Here is a 16,609-nt window from a genome sequence, read left to right on the forward strand (position 1 = left end):
GGAGGGGGGAAGGCAAAACAATTACGATTAAGTAACTTGCCCAAGGTCACACAGCTAGTTAGTGTCAAGTGTCTGAGGCCAAATTTGAACTCATGTCCTCCTGACTCCAGGGTTGGCACTCTATTCACTGTGCCACCTAGCTGTCCCCTTTCTAAATAAAAGCAGTGGGGTATACTAGAGAGAATGGTACCTTAGGAGTCAGAAAGACCTATGTTCAAATTCTGCCTCTTTTATTTACTACCTACTGTGACCTTGGTCAAGTCACTTAATTTTTCTATGCCTCAAGCACCTCCCTGGGGTTTATTAACTAAATCTTACACTAGGATTTGGTCAGAGTTTGTGGGAAAAGACTCTTTACCAAGAGCTACCCATGTTGAAGAAATCACAAATTGCTTGTTTATGTACATACTTCTTTTGACTTTTTTTTTTGAGGGGGGGAAGGCAAGATAGTTGGGGTTAAATGATTTGCCCAAGATTACACAGCTAGTAAGTGTCAAGTGTCTGAGGTCAGTTTTGAACTCAGGTCCTCTTGACTCCAGGGTCGGTGCTGTATTCACTGTACCACCTAGCTGCCCCTTTTTTCTTTTGACTCTTTTTTTTTTTATGTACATGTCTCTGTCTTTACCTTTGGGAGTCTTGGACAGGGAAGAGAATAAACATTTATATTGTGCCTACTGTGTGCCAGGCACTGTTCTAAATGCTTTTATAAATAGTGTTTCATTTGAGTTCTTGGAAGACCAGACTCATCTGAGCTGGGTGTTCCAGACCTTGTCCAGGGTGATGGCAGCAGGGCTTGGGACCCTCTCCATTCCTCGTCCTTTTCCCAGATGATGACTTAGGAAGAAGTGAGGACTTATCAAGTTCTTGACAGCATCAATGATTTACACCTTTCCCTGGATCCTCTTCTGTTGGGGATTTGAAATGAGAACTTTGTTGTCCCCACCACCACCCCAACTCTGTCCCCAGGCTTCATCATCTGGGAATGGATCATGGCTTGTGGATGGATGAGAGTTAGAGTTCAGGAAGATATTGGAATGGCATAGTTTCATGTACAATCCTCTCCTGTTCCACGTTATATATGGAAATGTTCATTTAATTGGGTGCCTGTTAAATTTGGAATAAAAAGAAAATAACATGAAAAAAATTTAAGAAAGCTACTGGAATGGAGCTGAGGTAGGGGTATGAGGGAAGGGAAGGGTGAGGATTAGAAAGGGAGAGGTATCTCTTATCCCTTAGTGCAGGAAAGAGACCCCATGTGTCCTACTTGGGGGTGGGGTACTAAAACAGATGACCTGGGTGACCTTTGAAGGTGCCAGCTAAACCAGAGGGAGCCAGGGACTTGGCATTAATCCCCTCTGAAGAGGTGCTGACCAGTATGAATTTGAATTAAGACTTTTCTTTTTCCTAGAAGCAGCAAAACTCACCCTCTGGCTTCCCCCTCAAAAACCACCACTCCACCCTGTTCCAAACATTTCCGTCTTCTGCCCAAGGTCCTCCGAGCCTGTTTGAACAGCCTCCCTGCTCTCTCTCCATGCCTCCCCCTACCTCTGCTGGCCTCCTCTCACCGCCTTCTCAAACAGGAGCTCCTGTGTTGGCTGTTTGTTTACTCTATGAGAGTTTTCTTGGGTGGGGTGGCCGACTTCACACAAAGTTATCCCACTTTAGTTCCTCAGCCTGGAGGCTGGCTCTGTAGTCCCCCACCCTCAACTCCCTCCCAACCCCAGTCTTTGGTTCCAACTCCATTGGTCCTTGTTTTCTAGATCCCTTGGTCTCCCATCCCCCTGCCTTTAGCCTGGAAGGTCCCACTATCTTCCTCTCTAGTTTTTGATTCCCAGGGATTGGCAGTAGGTATTGGCTGGGGAATCCCTAGGTCAGTCTTTGGCTTGGGATAGTCTGGGGAGAGTGGCCACATTAAGGGCCTCAGTGGTCAATGGACCTGTGGAATGACCTTTGGCCATATCCCAAGAGGAGCAGGAGGGAAGGGATCAGAGGTTTTAAAAGGAAGGGAGGAAGAATTAAGAAAGCTGGGAGTTGGGAGCCTTGGGCTCTCTGAAGAGGAGACTGGAAGCAGTGGGTCCCAGGTTTGGGTCAATGTCTTCATTCAAGGCAAGTGCTGCCCAGGCCTGGTGCCCAGTGTCAGTTCACTGCCCATCTGCTTAGATATGCTCCCTGGGGTACCGTTAAATATATGGGATACTGCCATAAGCAAGAGCCTGGGAAATCTATTTCCTGCCTTTGCCCCTGCTGCCTACCTGCTTTTACACTCCTGTCCTCTAAGAGACCCTTTGAGTGAATAGTTACGACTTTTAGGAATGTCCCACTGCTATTGGATCAGATCAGGGGTCATTCCATCCATGTCTCTGTCTTCAGCTCAAGCCATGTCTCATCCATTGTCAAAGCTCCACGCACCAGAGACCCAGTCTCTGACTCCAGAAGGGAATGGACACTGCTGGCCTCATTCTGAGCGCAACTGTTCTATTTAGCAGCTTCTTGGGTTGGGGTGTGGGGGTGGAGGGGGATGAATTTTTTAATCATTTTAATGCTAATTAGGAAAGGAAGCCAGGCTGGTCTGGAGCCCTGGGATGGGCTATTTAGGGTCTACAGGATAAAGTGTGGAGATGGTAGGAGGAGGGGGAGGAGTGTCCCTAAATAGAATCCCTATCGGTCTGCCTCGTGAGCTGGACCACAGGGGGATGACCTTGCTCCAGGCTGCACATGCCTCCACTCAAGGAAACCAGGCAATGGGACCAAATGAAATCCTATAAACTTTGTCTCCTCTTTTTGTTCCATCTAAGCTGGATTTCTACTGAATCTTCTTGTCTCTAGGGGCTGGGAGGGGCGGGGCAAAATACCAATGAATGTGTCCTTCACCCCCACCTAGGCCTCTCTCTCCTCTTTATCCCTCCATAAGCTCTTCTCAAGCTGTCCCTCTTCTTTAGCATCCCCTAAAGTGAAGATGAATTTCCCCCCACTCTTTTCTTCCACAGGCCCTCTCTCTCTCCTTAGCGTCTATACCACCTCCCTTGCAATTTCCCAATTCTTGTCCTCTTCTATGGCTCCCACCTTGGACCCCTCTCCCCCTGCTTCTCCCAACTCCTGTCCCTCTCTCTTAATATGTCCCAGCTCTATCCTTCTCTGAGTCTCCCAGATCCTTCTTTTCTCCTCATGCCTCCCAGCTCTTATCCCCCTCCCAAATCTTCACCTTTCCCCTGTTCCTACTGTGCTATATTAAACTTGCCAAGCTTGAAAAATAGCCCACTCTGCCTGGATATACCCCCTAGACATGAACTGCTGGATTATTCTATGGGTGGGTGTGGTGTTTTTGGAAGTGTATGGGAGGAGAGAAAATGTGGGTGTTTTTCTTTGGATTCAGATAAGTAAGAGAAAATAAACAACCCTCCCCTCCCCTTGTTTGGGCCAGAGTCCCCTCCCCAAACCTGGAGAAGGAAAACAGCTGCAATGAATCCTTGGCTTTGCTCTCAGAGCCCCTGTCATGTAGGGAGAAGCAAGAGCTGTATGGCTGCTGGGACCTGGCTCAAGAACAGTCAGGACGGAGACACAGAGCATTTGTCAGGGGCATCAGAGACCTGCTTAAATGCACAGGGTGTGACCTGGGGAGGGGGGGGACAAAGGGGCCTCTGTCCACATCTTGGACTTCACACACATCACTCGATAGCCTGCCCGGCAATGGTTGCCTGAGCAGGGAGGGCCATGGAGTGGGGAAGGCCAAAGCACCCTGAAGGGAAGAGGGACAGAAGCTGGGATGAGAGAAGAACGCTGAGGGGGAGGAGGTACAGGGGCCGAAGGAATGTCATCATTATCGTCATGCTAATAATTAGTGTTTTTGTAGTGCTTTAAAGTTTTCAAAGTGCTTTACAAATATTATCTCATTTAATTCTCACAACCCTAGGAGGTAAGTGCTATTATTTACTATCCCTGTTTTACAGATGAAAATTTAGGCAGACAGGTTAAGTGACTTGTCCAAGATCACACAGCTAGTAAGTGCCATTATTTAGCCCCATTTTACAGATGAGGAAACAGGCAAACAGGGTTAAGTGACTTATCCAGGGTCACACAGCTAGTAAGTATCCTAGGCTGAATTTGAGCTCAGGTCTTCCTGGCTCCAGATTCAATGTGCTTATTCACTGAGACACTTAGTTGCCTAGAAAGGATGGGTAAAGGGATCAGGGGATGGATGGGGAAGAAGTAGGATGGAGACACACCAAGGAAATGCATGATAGAAAGATCTTAGAAAAGAGTCACTCCATACTCTTTTCTTAGCCACCTCCTCTTTTTCCTCCATTCTCACTCTCAGCCTTCACTGTTGTTGTTCAGTCATTTCTGTCCTGTCCAACTCTTCATGACCCCATTTGGGGTTTTCTTGGCAAAAATCCTGGAGTGGTTTGCCATTTCTTTCTCCAGCTCACTTTACAGATGAGGAAACTGAGGCAAACAAGGTTAAGTGACTTGCCCAGGGTCACATAGCTAATAAGTGTCTGAGGCTGGATTTGAACTCAGATCTTCCCCACTCCAGGGCTGGTGCCCTATCCCCTGTGCCACCTAGCTGCCTCCCCCCCATAACATACATATAATGTCTATAAAATATATATACAGTACAAATATAAAGAGAATAAATCTGAATATATGCAAAATCGTTAAAATAATCTAGGATTCCTAAGCACTGGGAGCTACTCACATCAGACACTGAATGGGTAGATTAGAAATGTCTGTGTTACAGATCATGGCATTTAACCCCCTAATAATAAAGATGGGGAAACTGAGGCCAAGAGAAAAGTGATCTGCCCAAGGTCACCCAGGGAGCTGGTAGTAGAGACCTGGGGCTCTGTGCCACACTGTGATGCCATTTTATACACTTTTAAAGAACTTCACCCTACTTTTGGCCAGGTTGGGGAAGGAGCCCTGGGGCCTGATGACTACTGGTTACAAGAAACTTTTCCTAATAGGGGCAGCACAAAGGAGGGTATTCCCCCAGGACCAATTGTTGTCTGTGACTCAAACAAGACCCACCTCAATTCCAACCAGCCCTGGCCCTTGGAACCCTTAGGACACATGTCAAAAAATTCTGCAAAGATGACTTTTTATAATCCCAGTGACTACTTCACTGAACTGCCCTCTTCCCTTGAAAAGGAGGGCTCTGGAGGTGGCCGATGGCAACTGGGAGGAGAAGGTAAGAAGGTGAGGAGGGCACAAGGCAGTTCTGCTGCACTCCTTCCCTCCCATCCTGAACCTAATTCATCTGATGAATAATAATAATAAATACATTCATTATATTATTTATTATTTAAATGACCCTTGAAGATTTGCAAAATGTTCCACATGCTTATAAGCTTTATTTCACTCAATCCTCTCACTACAACCCTCTGAAATAAGTGCTGTGGGTATGACTGTAATTTTGCAGATGAAGAAACAGAGAGGTTAAGGCACTGACCCACAGTCACACAGCTAGTATGCACCTAGGGCAGGGTTTGAACTCAGGCTTGTCTGTTGCTCTATACACGACTAGGTCATGCTTAGTCTCTTACCACTATTTTTAATTCAGTTCAACAAACAGCAGAAAGAGACCCTAGATTTCACCTAGTTCAGTTTCTGGTGGTGCAGAGAATAGAACTCAGGGTCCTGAATCAGGAAGACTTATTTTTCCCCCAAGTTCAAAATCTGACCTCAGACACTTACTAGTTGTGTGATCCTGGGCACGTCACTGCACCCTGTTTGCCTCAGTTTCCTCATCTGTAAAATGAATTAGAGAAGGAAATAGCAAACCACTCCAGTGTCTTTGCCAAGAAAACCCCCAAATGGAGTTATGAAAGGCTGGGAACGACTGAAACATGACTCGACCACAGCTGAGTTTCTAAATACCGTGTTCCCCCGATAATAAGACCTATCCCGAAAATAAGCCCTCCCCTTACTGTGTAAGATTCCTCTAAAATAAGCCCTATTGAGATTGCTACTGTAGTGAAGGGGATCCCCTGTGCTACACGCTACATTACAGTACCCTCTGTATGCACCGTCCCCCCCTCCCCCCATGAAACGCACGCCGGGCTCCGAGCTGCATCCAATCAGAGCTGCAGCAGTGAGCGCGTCATCCTGTTCTTCCCCAGTGATTTGCTTGCTGGCGCCATTGAGAGCAGTGCCGGGGAGGAGAGCTGAGGCAGGACAACAAAAGCCCTCCCCTGAAAATAAGCCCTCTGGTGTTTTTCTTTCCAAAAAAAATAATAAGACAGTGTCTTATTATCGGGGAAACACGGTAGAAGTCATCTGTTCTCTTGCCTCTCTTTCCTCCTTTTCCATCCTGCCTTCTTGCCTTAGGTATAGTGTAGGGAAATCCCTAGGTCTGGAGTTAGAGGACCTGGGTTTGAATATTACCTATGTGACCTTTGGCAACTCACTTTGATTAGAAAAATAAATAAATAAAAATGTCAGGAAATAAGAGCTACTATGAGGTGGGTCAGTGTGTCTTTAAGAGTTTAATTTTCTCAGTTGATTCTGGCTGGGAGTCAGGGCCTCTCCCATCTCCTCCTGAATGTGGTTCTTTAAGTAAGAGAAGAGGGCTAGAGGGAGGGAGTTGGAATCCCTGGATACTTTGATTCTATTCCCTGGGGCAGCATGTGGAAGTCCCTCCCTGAAAGCTGACTGCCATCCCTTCTATTGCCTTCTTAGCCCATCTCCCTGGGAAGGTGAGTTGCACCTTCTATATGCCCTCTCTAGCATGTTCTCCTCCCTCCCCAGTCCCTTCTCCAGATTTGACTCTCTCTCCCCCTACACGCACAGGCATCTCTGCCAACCTGGGGGACGATAATTTCCAATAGCTTGTCACAAATGCAAGATGAATGCCATCCTAGTGGACGGCAGGGCTTTGATGGTAGACTGCCTACACTCCCTCGATGCTAGTGAGCCCTCAGGGAAAGGAGCTGCCTCCTAGGTGTGGGGGAACCCCTGTATCCCCATCTGCCCTTGATCTTTATCCCTAACGCCAGGTTCCAGGATTCTTGATGGAGCACTGGGGGTACCATGGCAGGCATGGGCACATCGCTGTTCCTCTGTCCTAAGAGTTCCCAATCTTGCCCCCTTTCAGTTTACTCCCTTCTATACCTAAAACTATGTTAGTTCCCCTAGTGCCACCCCACTGGTGACTGTGACAAGAAGCTGACCCCTTCTGCTGTCCCTGCTTTCTTCTTCTCTCCTTTCCCTTTGCCATTCACTCAATGTTAACCCTCCCTCGCTCAAATCCAACTCACTTTCATGTCATGGCATCACCTCCCTAATGTCATGGTCCTCTTCTAGAATGAAGGACAAACAACATTCAACGTACATTTATTAAATACTGGGCTAAGGGGGACAATTTTTGAGGTAAAGAGAGGAAGAACACAAAGGGCTGATGGGATGGTTCCTATCTACTTGGAACTTAAAATCTAGGAGGGGAATAAAACAAAAAGAGAATAATAATGTTGTTGAGTCATTTTCAGTCATATCCAACTCTTTGTGACCCCATTTGGGGTTTTCTTGGCAAAGACACTGGAGTGGTTTGCATTTCCTTCTCCAATTCATTTTACAGATGAGGAAACTGAGGCAAACAGGGTTAAGTGACTTACCCAGGATCACACAGCTAGTAAATGTCTGAGACTGGAATTGAACTCAGGTCTTCCTCACTCCAGATCCAATGCTTAGACCACCATGCCACTTAGTTTCCAATAATAATAATAATTAATACTAATAGCTTGCATTTATATAGCACTTTAAGGTTTGCAAAGCATTTTACCTGTATTATCTCATTTGTTCTTCACAAAAATTCTGGGAGTTAGGTGCTATTACAGATGAGGAGCCTAAAGCAGACTGGTTCAGTGACTTGCCCAGGGTCATACAGTTAGTTAAATTTTGGAGGTAGGATTCAAACTCAGGTCGCTTTGCCTTTAAATCTAGCACTCTCTCCATGGTGCTACTCTAGCAACCAGAAAATATATCCTTATACCCAGATATGCAAACACTCCAATGAATCTGTGATGTCATTGATTTGAATGTTTCTTCTGCCCATGCACAAGAAAGGCAGCCCATCCATGCCTGTCCATTCTGTGTTACTCCTATCCATTTCCTCCCAGAAGTTCAACACAGGGGGTCCACCCAATGTGCTAAGGGCTTTTCTTATTTTACCCTGATTTGGGGAGGATACCGGTAACCCTTGTCCTCACACCCAGAACAACCCGCCTTCTTTTTTGATCATTTCTTTTTCTAAGAACATCCTTTACTCTGATTCTTCTTCAAATTTCCTTATTCTGTTATTTCTTTGCAACCTGTTCATACCCACCCCAAGAACCTTCATGGCCCTCTGTGTGACACTCATTTTTCAGTTCTTCAGAGATGATACCATTCCATTGGAACCCAGCTATGCAACAGCACTGGTAGATGTTAAATTTTTAGATTTTGGACATTTTGTTTCTAGAAGAAGTTTGGGGGGGGGGGTTGGAGGAGAGGGATATCATTAAAAGAGCTTCACAGTTACCTGAGGGCAATCCAACCTCTTTTCCTCCTGCTTAATTCTGCTCTCTACTCATTCATTGTCCATGGATGGACATTGTCCAGTGGATAGAGCACTGGACCTGGAGTCAGGAAGACCTGAGTTCAAATCTAGATATTTACTAGCTGTGTGACCCTCGACAAGTCATTTAACCTGTTTGCTTGAATTTTCTCATCTGTAAAATGGGAATAATTATAATAGCACCTACTTTTCAGGGTTGCTGTGATTAAATGAGATAATAATTATACAGTACTTGACACAGAGCAAGATAATGTATTATAAAAGTGTTAGCTATTATTGCTGTTTGTTTCATATGTTAGAGAGCTAATAGGGACAGGTCCTGGGAACTCCAGGTGAGGAAATTACTTTTGACAGTGTACCTTCCCTGCAACTCATAGTCCTGGAGAACTGCTTAGAACACTCACAGACTTGACCAGGGTCTGGAGGTGAGACTTGAACCCAGATTTTCTGACTTCAAGGCTGGGTATGTATCTGCTACCATACATGTAGAGTGGGCAGCAGCTAAAGAGGCAGCCTTGGAAGACTTGGCTATGGGACCCCAGCCAAGGCACTTGACCTCGCACTGCTCAGGGCAACCCTCTAGTAACAGAGATTGCAGAGAAGGTAAGAACCTGCATTGGGAGAGAGAGTTTCCTCCTCCTGGAGTTCCCCATGCCAACAAAATCACAGGTCTGGCTCTTGTTCCACTCTCCTCTGTATGTATGTATCTATCTATCTGTGTATATACACATATATGTATATGTGTATGCGTATGTGGTACAGTGGATAGAATATGGAGCCTCAAGTCAGAAGACTCATCTTCCTGAGTTAAAATCTATTCTCAGACACTTACTAGCTGAGTGACCCTGGGCAAGTCACTTAATCCTGTTTGCCTCAGTTTCCTCATCTGTAAAGTGAGCTGGAGAAAGAAATGGCAAACCACTCCAAGTGTCTTTTCTAAGAAAACCCCAAATGGGATCACAAAGAGTCAGACACAACTTAACAACAATCTATGTATCTATATATCTATCTATGTATCTATCAATCTATTCATACAACACACACATGTATACATGCATATATACAGACATACATATACATATATGTATATATACACATACACACAAACATATACACCTCTGTGTGTGTATGTGTATACTGAGCTCTGTAGCAGGGGTTATTAACCATTTTTCTGTGTTCTGGATCCCTTTGGACAATCTGGTGAAGTCTTTGGACCCTGTCTCAGAATAACATTTTTAAATGCATAAAATAAAATATGTAGGATTAAAAAGAAAACCAATTATATTGAAATAGTTATTTAAATATTTTTTAAAACCCATATTCACAGAACCCGTGTTAAGAACCCCTGCTCTGCTCTATAAATTGTCCTTCCGACTGTCATAATCTGGGCAAATATAATTATAATACACCAGATTGTGTGACATGTAGGACTAGAGAGCTCTCTTTTTTATAAATTGACATAATTAATTTAAAGCTGGAAGGGATGGTGGAAGTCCTTCTCAATTTAAAAATGAGGAAACTGAGGCCCAGGGAGGAGAAGTGATGGGGAGCGGCAGAGATGAGATTTTTTTAATCCAGGTCCTCTGACTTTAAATCCAGTACTCTCTCCACTGAAACCATGCTGCTTTCCCACATTATTGCCACATCAGACAGTTATCATAGGCCTTGAAAAATCATCCAATGTAATTCAGCTAATCTATCCATCCCCTTGCCTCCCTTTTGCAGGTTTGCTCTCACACCCATTTCTCCAAAGAGCACCTGGCCCTTGGGAGGGTGGGGACTGGGGGTGCTGGTCAGCTGGTCCTGACTCCAAGGAGCCATGAGGGGATGTCATGGTGATATGAGGCAAGGATCAAGGCTATCAGCTGCTTCTCTATCTTTTTGGGAAACATTTTTAAAGTTTAATGTGATAATCTTATTTGGATTCCTGCAAACAGAAAGGCACTGGGCCTGTCCAAAAATCGTTCTCTGAGCACCACAGGGAGACTGAAGGAGACTTCTGCTGGAAGAAACCAATACTTCAATCTGCCTCCCCACCCCAACCCCAACTCCCAGCTCCTAACACTGGGAGGAATCTTTTTACTGGAAAGAATGTTGGGAAGTTTGGGATGGGTATGGTAAAGTAGGATTTGAAGATATTTTAAAGAAAGCAAACAGGTTCCTTCCTCCACTGCCTTTCGAATTTGATCAGATTTCCAGGACTGGAAGGATGCAGGTTAGATTTTGGAAGCTGTTGTCTCTGCTTGAGTTTGAATGGGGGAGTGGGTGTTGTATGCAGCGTGCTAGTCGAAATGACTCTTTTTTTTCCTGATCCTGCCAAGATATGGGGATTTTTAGGATCTCAAAATCACTCCTCTCCCTCCTTCCTGCTCTCCTCCCTTTTCCTCTTCCTCTTCCTCCTCTAACCTCTTTAAAAAAGAAAGCCAGTTAGCCAGGTTTCTGGTTCCAGGGTTCAGTGGCTGTCTCCTTAGCTGGGGATTTATGCTTGGGTCATGGTGAAGGGCATGGCCAGTGAATCTCTGAGTTTCTCAGGGAGCTGGGGCCTGGGCCCAGGGGAGGAGCTGAGGGCTGAGCCCAGGCAGGGGAGAGAAACAGCAGAGGGAGGATCTTGGAAGGGGGGACACGGTGCCACTCTGCTAGGGACAGGATGGGGATTTGATTTCAGGAGGATTTATGGAGGGTGGGAGAGACGCCCTGGGAGCATTGCTCTGTGCTATTTTAAGAGAAGTACCCGCTAGGGTGGGGGAAAGCCGGGTGGGGAGGGGGAGGGGTCACGGGCAATTCATCTGAAACCCATTTGAGTCAAAGGAACCTTTCAGCAAGATATAGGAAGGAGTGATGGATGTGGGGCAGCACGACCCCAGAAGCTGTCGGATTCTCACTTTTCTTCATGCCCAAGTGGGCCTGGGGTCAAGTTGTCCCTTGATCTAGGCTAGTGAGCAGAGCCAGATCAAGTGCATGGTGAAGAGACTGCCCCATGTCCTCCCTTTTCTATTCTCTCCCTGCCCCCTCACCCCCCACCCCCATCCCAATCCTACTCCCCAGCATTCCCAGAAGACTCAGGCTCACTGAACTTTATAGCAAAATAGATGGCATGAGGGTAGGAGGTGATGGAGGAGGAGAGGGTTGTGGAAAAAGGGATGAATGGGGAAAATTCCCACACAGACCCACCCACAAACACAGACACCTTAACATCAGCCTGATGGGGGTGGGGGGATGGGGAATGTGACTATCTGAGAGGCAGAGAGATAATGCCTTAAATTGGTATATCATTGTGACTTCACATACATTATCTCATCTGTTCCTCACAACTAGGTCAGTAATAGCACTTTAGTATATGTACCATTGTGCCCATGTTCTGGATGAGGAAACAGAGGCTCAGAAATTTTCTCAAAATCATAGAATGAGTATCAAAGCCTAGGGACCCAAACCTAAACTTTTCTAAATGAGAGGCAGTATGGTGGACTGGAAAGAACCCCATCTTGCGGGGAAGAGGATCTGAGTTTAAATCTCACCATCCTCCCTGCTTGTGTGACCTGGGACAAGTCTCTGGGCCTCAAGTTTCCCCATTTGTTAAGTGAAGAGTTGGGTTTAAATGACCTCTCAGGCCTTTTCCAGCTCCAGAGTCTGTGTCTTCTGGAGGGCCTTACACAGCACAAGGGTCTACATTGTTCATATTTCTTTACATTTATCTCTTTCTCCCCTCCCCTTTTTTCTACCCTTGCCTCTGACTTTATTTCTGTTTCTCCATATCTATTCCTGCTTCTATCCTGACTTCCTTTCTCTCCATCTGCCCATCTCTGTCCATCTCTGCCTGTTATCCCTGTCTCAAACTTTCTAATGAGAGGAAACCTGGTTAGCCGATGGGAAGCTAAATGCAAGACCTGGACCTGTGATTTCACACACACACATATATACACACAAGCCACACATACACAAACATACACACATACTGCATATACACATATGCACAAACCACACATATACAACACAAACCACATATACATGTATATATACATATATACACACACATACCACATACACATATACACAAAACTAAATATATACACACAAACCACACAACATACATATACACATAGGCCACATATATACACACAAATCACATGTACACATTTATGTACTTACATATACATACAGAGATAGATACATACATACAGAGATAGATAGATAGATAGATAGATGATAGATAGATAGATAGATAGATAGATAGATAGATAGATAGATAGATAGATGTTCAGTCATTACAGTTGTCATTTGGAATTTTCTTGGAAAAGATATTGGAGTGGTTTGCCATTTCCTTCTCTGGCTCATTTTACAGATGAGGAAACTGAGGCAAACAGGGTTAAGTGACTTGCCCAGGGTCACACAGCTAGTAAATGTGTAAGGCCAGATTTGAATTCAGGTCTTCCTGACTCCAGGCCTGGTACTCTATCCACTGTGCCCCCTAGCTGTGTGTGTATGTGTATGTATATTATATATATATATGTATGTTTCTATATGTATACACATTTATGCAATACACATACATGTGTATTGTATACAAATGTATGTATATACATGTGTACATATTTATTTATACTACTGCTAAGTGAAAAAACACCCTCTACCAAGGCAAGTCAGCACCTTCTCTGAAATGTAGTCTTACAGGGTTGCCTAGAATGCAGAGAAATTAGTTGGTTTGTCCAGGCTCATACAAGCAGTGTGTGCTGAAGGTCAGACTCGAACCCAGGTTTCCTGGTCTCAAGGTCAGCCCTGCGTTCTGAACCATGCCAATGTAGTGATTGAATTAACTTCTTTAGACTCAATATGATTACCTGGGGTGGGGAAGGGAGTGATAAGAAGGACCAAGATCTCCTGGGCCTTGGAATAGGGGCTAGGAGACAGAAAGCAATTCTGGAAGAAGGGGACGGATACAGGGGCCAGAAGCTAGGAGACAGCAGTTGCTTGAGAGATTAGCAACAACTCCTTATATTTGCTGCTCTCAGTTAACTGGAAATGCCAAGCCTGTTACTGTGGATCCCACCCAGGGTGGAGGTCTGCAAGAAAGAAGGAAACAGAAAACAAATCCATATGTCTACACTTGGATGTGGCATTTGTGTGACACACATTTGAGCCTGCAATCTAAAGGTAGCATATATGAGACATAAAGATAAAGGGAGAGAAGGCAGGCTTATATTCGCAGCTGAAACAAAGCTAGTAAGGGGAGATAATATATTAGATGACAATTCAGAATTAGCTTACAGATTTGGATGCTAGGCCCAAGCCAATAAGATAAAATTGCATAGGAATAAATGTAAAGTCTTAAGCATTTAAAAAAAATTAGTTGCACAAATAGAGCCTGATATGACAGCAGATTATATGGAGAAGGAGGCAGCTGTGGGGTAGTGAAAAAGAGAGTAAGCTTGGAATCAGGAGATCTGGGTTCAAACTCCACAGGCAACATTTAAATAGATAGGTAGGCATCCCTTAGAAGGTCTCAGTTTCCCCAGCTGGAGAGTGGAGATAATTCTTGTCCTACCTATTTCATAATATTTCAGAAAGGAAGAAAGCACTTTGGGAGCCTTAAAGTACAAAATAAATTGGTATTATTGCTGTTATTGTTGTTGTGGTTGTCATATAGAGGGATTGTTTGCCAGAAGTTGGCAGCTGTTTTTAAAATCCCATATTAATAAGGGAATAGTATGTAGATTATAGGGCAGCTAGGTGGTGCAGTGGATAGAACAGCGGACCTGGAATCAGGAAGACCTGAGTTCAAATGCAGCCTCAGACACTTACTAGCTGTGTGACCCTGGGCAAGTCACTTTGCCCTGTTTGCCTCAGTTTTCTCATCTGTAAAATGAACTAGAGAAGGAAAAGGCAAACCACCCGAGTATCTTTGCCAAGAAAACCCCAAAATGAGGTCACAAAGAGCTAGACATGACTGAAACGACTGAACAACAACAAATGTAGATCACAGGAAATGATGGCCTCGTCATCCTCTGCCCTGACCAGTCCACACCCAATGTATTGTATTTAGCTTAGAGTATCACATTTTAGGAAGCTGGAGCATCCCATTATTCCTCATTCTGAGAAAAGTAACAAAGATAGAGAAGATGCCATATGTTGCCTCAGAGTAACTAAGGCAGCTAGAGATGTCCATACTGAAGAAGAGAAGTCTTAGTTGGACATGTGATAGATTTTCTTCACTTGTATAAGAGTTGTTACCTGGAAGAGGAATTCAATTGAGTCTGTGTAGCTCCAGAGAGCAGAACTAGGACCAAAAAGTGAAAGTTACAGGAAAGCAGAATTGGACTCAATACATAGAATTTTCTCAACTGTGGAGCTGTCCAACAATGGAACCCATTAGGCTGCTTTCTGAGTGAGTTCTTGGTGGGCTCAAGCAGAGTCTAAGACCACCAGTCATCTCTTAGGTCATAGATTTAGAATACTTCAGAACTGATAATCTCTGTATGATTAGAAAGAACTGAGGGAAGAGTGTTTGATATAATTAGGGAGCACATGTTCAATATCTATATAGCTCATGTGATTCAAGCATGTGGCTTTTGGGTCTGAGAGGACAGTCTCTTAGAGCACCTATTACATTATGAGCACTCAAGCTCCTTGGAGTCCTCTTGGCTGTGGATGTTATTTTTAAGTTTCCTTTGGACAAGATAAGAATGTTTGTCTCCACTCTTCTCTCTCTCTCTCCTCCCCTACATCTCCCCTCCCTATCTGGTTCAGTATTCCCCAAAAATGCTACTTCAACATGAACTTCATATACCATTATGTCCATGTCCCTGTCTCCAACCCCCTCCCAGTCCTTCAGCCTGGTTTCTGTCCCCATCATGTAATTGAAATTATTTTGAGATCAAAGTGTCATAGATTTAGAACTAAAAGGAACCCTAGCCGTTCTTTTGTCCAGCCCCCTCATTTTACAGATGAGGAAACTGAAGACCAGAAAGGTTAAATGACCAAGGTTACACCAGCAATAATAGTTTGCACACGTATCCCTTTAAAATTTGTAAACTGCTTAAGAGACACTATCTCATTTGACCCTCACAACAACCCTTTGATGTAGATACTCTTGTCATTTCCCTGAAACTGAAGTTCAGACTTTTTTTCTCAGTCACACAGCTAGTAAGAATGTAAGGTAGGATTCAAACCCAGATCTTCCCAAGGGAACCCAGTACTATAGTTACTACACTACATTGCCTCTCTAGCAAGTAGCACAGATGGAATTGTCAGTACCTTCTTGATTGCTGTATCCTGTGCCCTTTAAAAAAATAAACCTTTATTTTTTTTTAACCTTTCTATAGCAATTGACACTGTTGATAGCCCACCTTCTTCTTTGTCTCCTTTGTAATACTCTCTCTTCCCTTAATTTCCAAGGCACTGATCTTTTGCATTTATCCTCCTACCTTGGAAGAATCACAAAAACCTGAATTTAAATCTGGCTTCAAACATGTACTGTGTGATTCTGGGAAAGTCACTTAACCCCTGTCTGCCTCAGTTTCCTCAACTGTAAAAATGGAGATAATAATAGCACCTACCTCCTAGAGGTATTGTAAGGATCAAATGAAATAATATTCATAAAGCTCTAAGTATAGTACCTGGCACATAGTAGGTGTTTAATAAATATTTCCTTCCTGATTGGTTCTTAATGACCCTCTTCACTGGTTCATCATTCTGCTCTTATCCCCTAAGTGTGGGTGCTCCTCCAAATTCTGTCCTTGTCCTTCTTGAACTTTTTGAATTCTAGTTTCATCCTCATATACTCTTAAATCTACATATCCAACCCTATCCTCTCCTCTAGTTCTGCATTTGCAACTGCTTCTTGGATCTTTCCATTGAGAGGGCCTATGGATATAAAAAAAAACCTCACCAAAACTAGGTTCATCATTTTCCCCTCAAAAAACCTGCTCCCCCCCTTCCAGCTTCCATATTTTTGTTGATAATCTCTATACCATTCATCCAAGGTGAAACCTTGGTATCACCTCTGGCTCTTTCTCCTCCCTTCTTTTCCCAATCCAATCCCAAGTCCAGCTGATGGATTTTATT

Source organism: Petaurus breviceps, unplaced genomic scaffold (genome assembly GCF_028583685.1).
Source record: "Petaurus breviceps papuanus isolate PSGF00001 unplaced genomic scaffold, PetGlider_PUasm1.0 90750, whole genome shotgun sequence".
Lineage (NCBI taxonomy): Eukaryota > Metazoa > Chordata > Mammalia > Diprotodontia > Petauridae > Petaurus > Petaurus breviceps.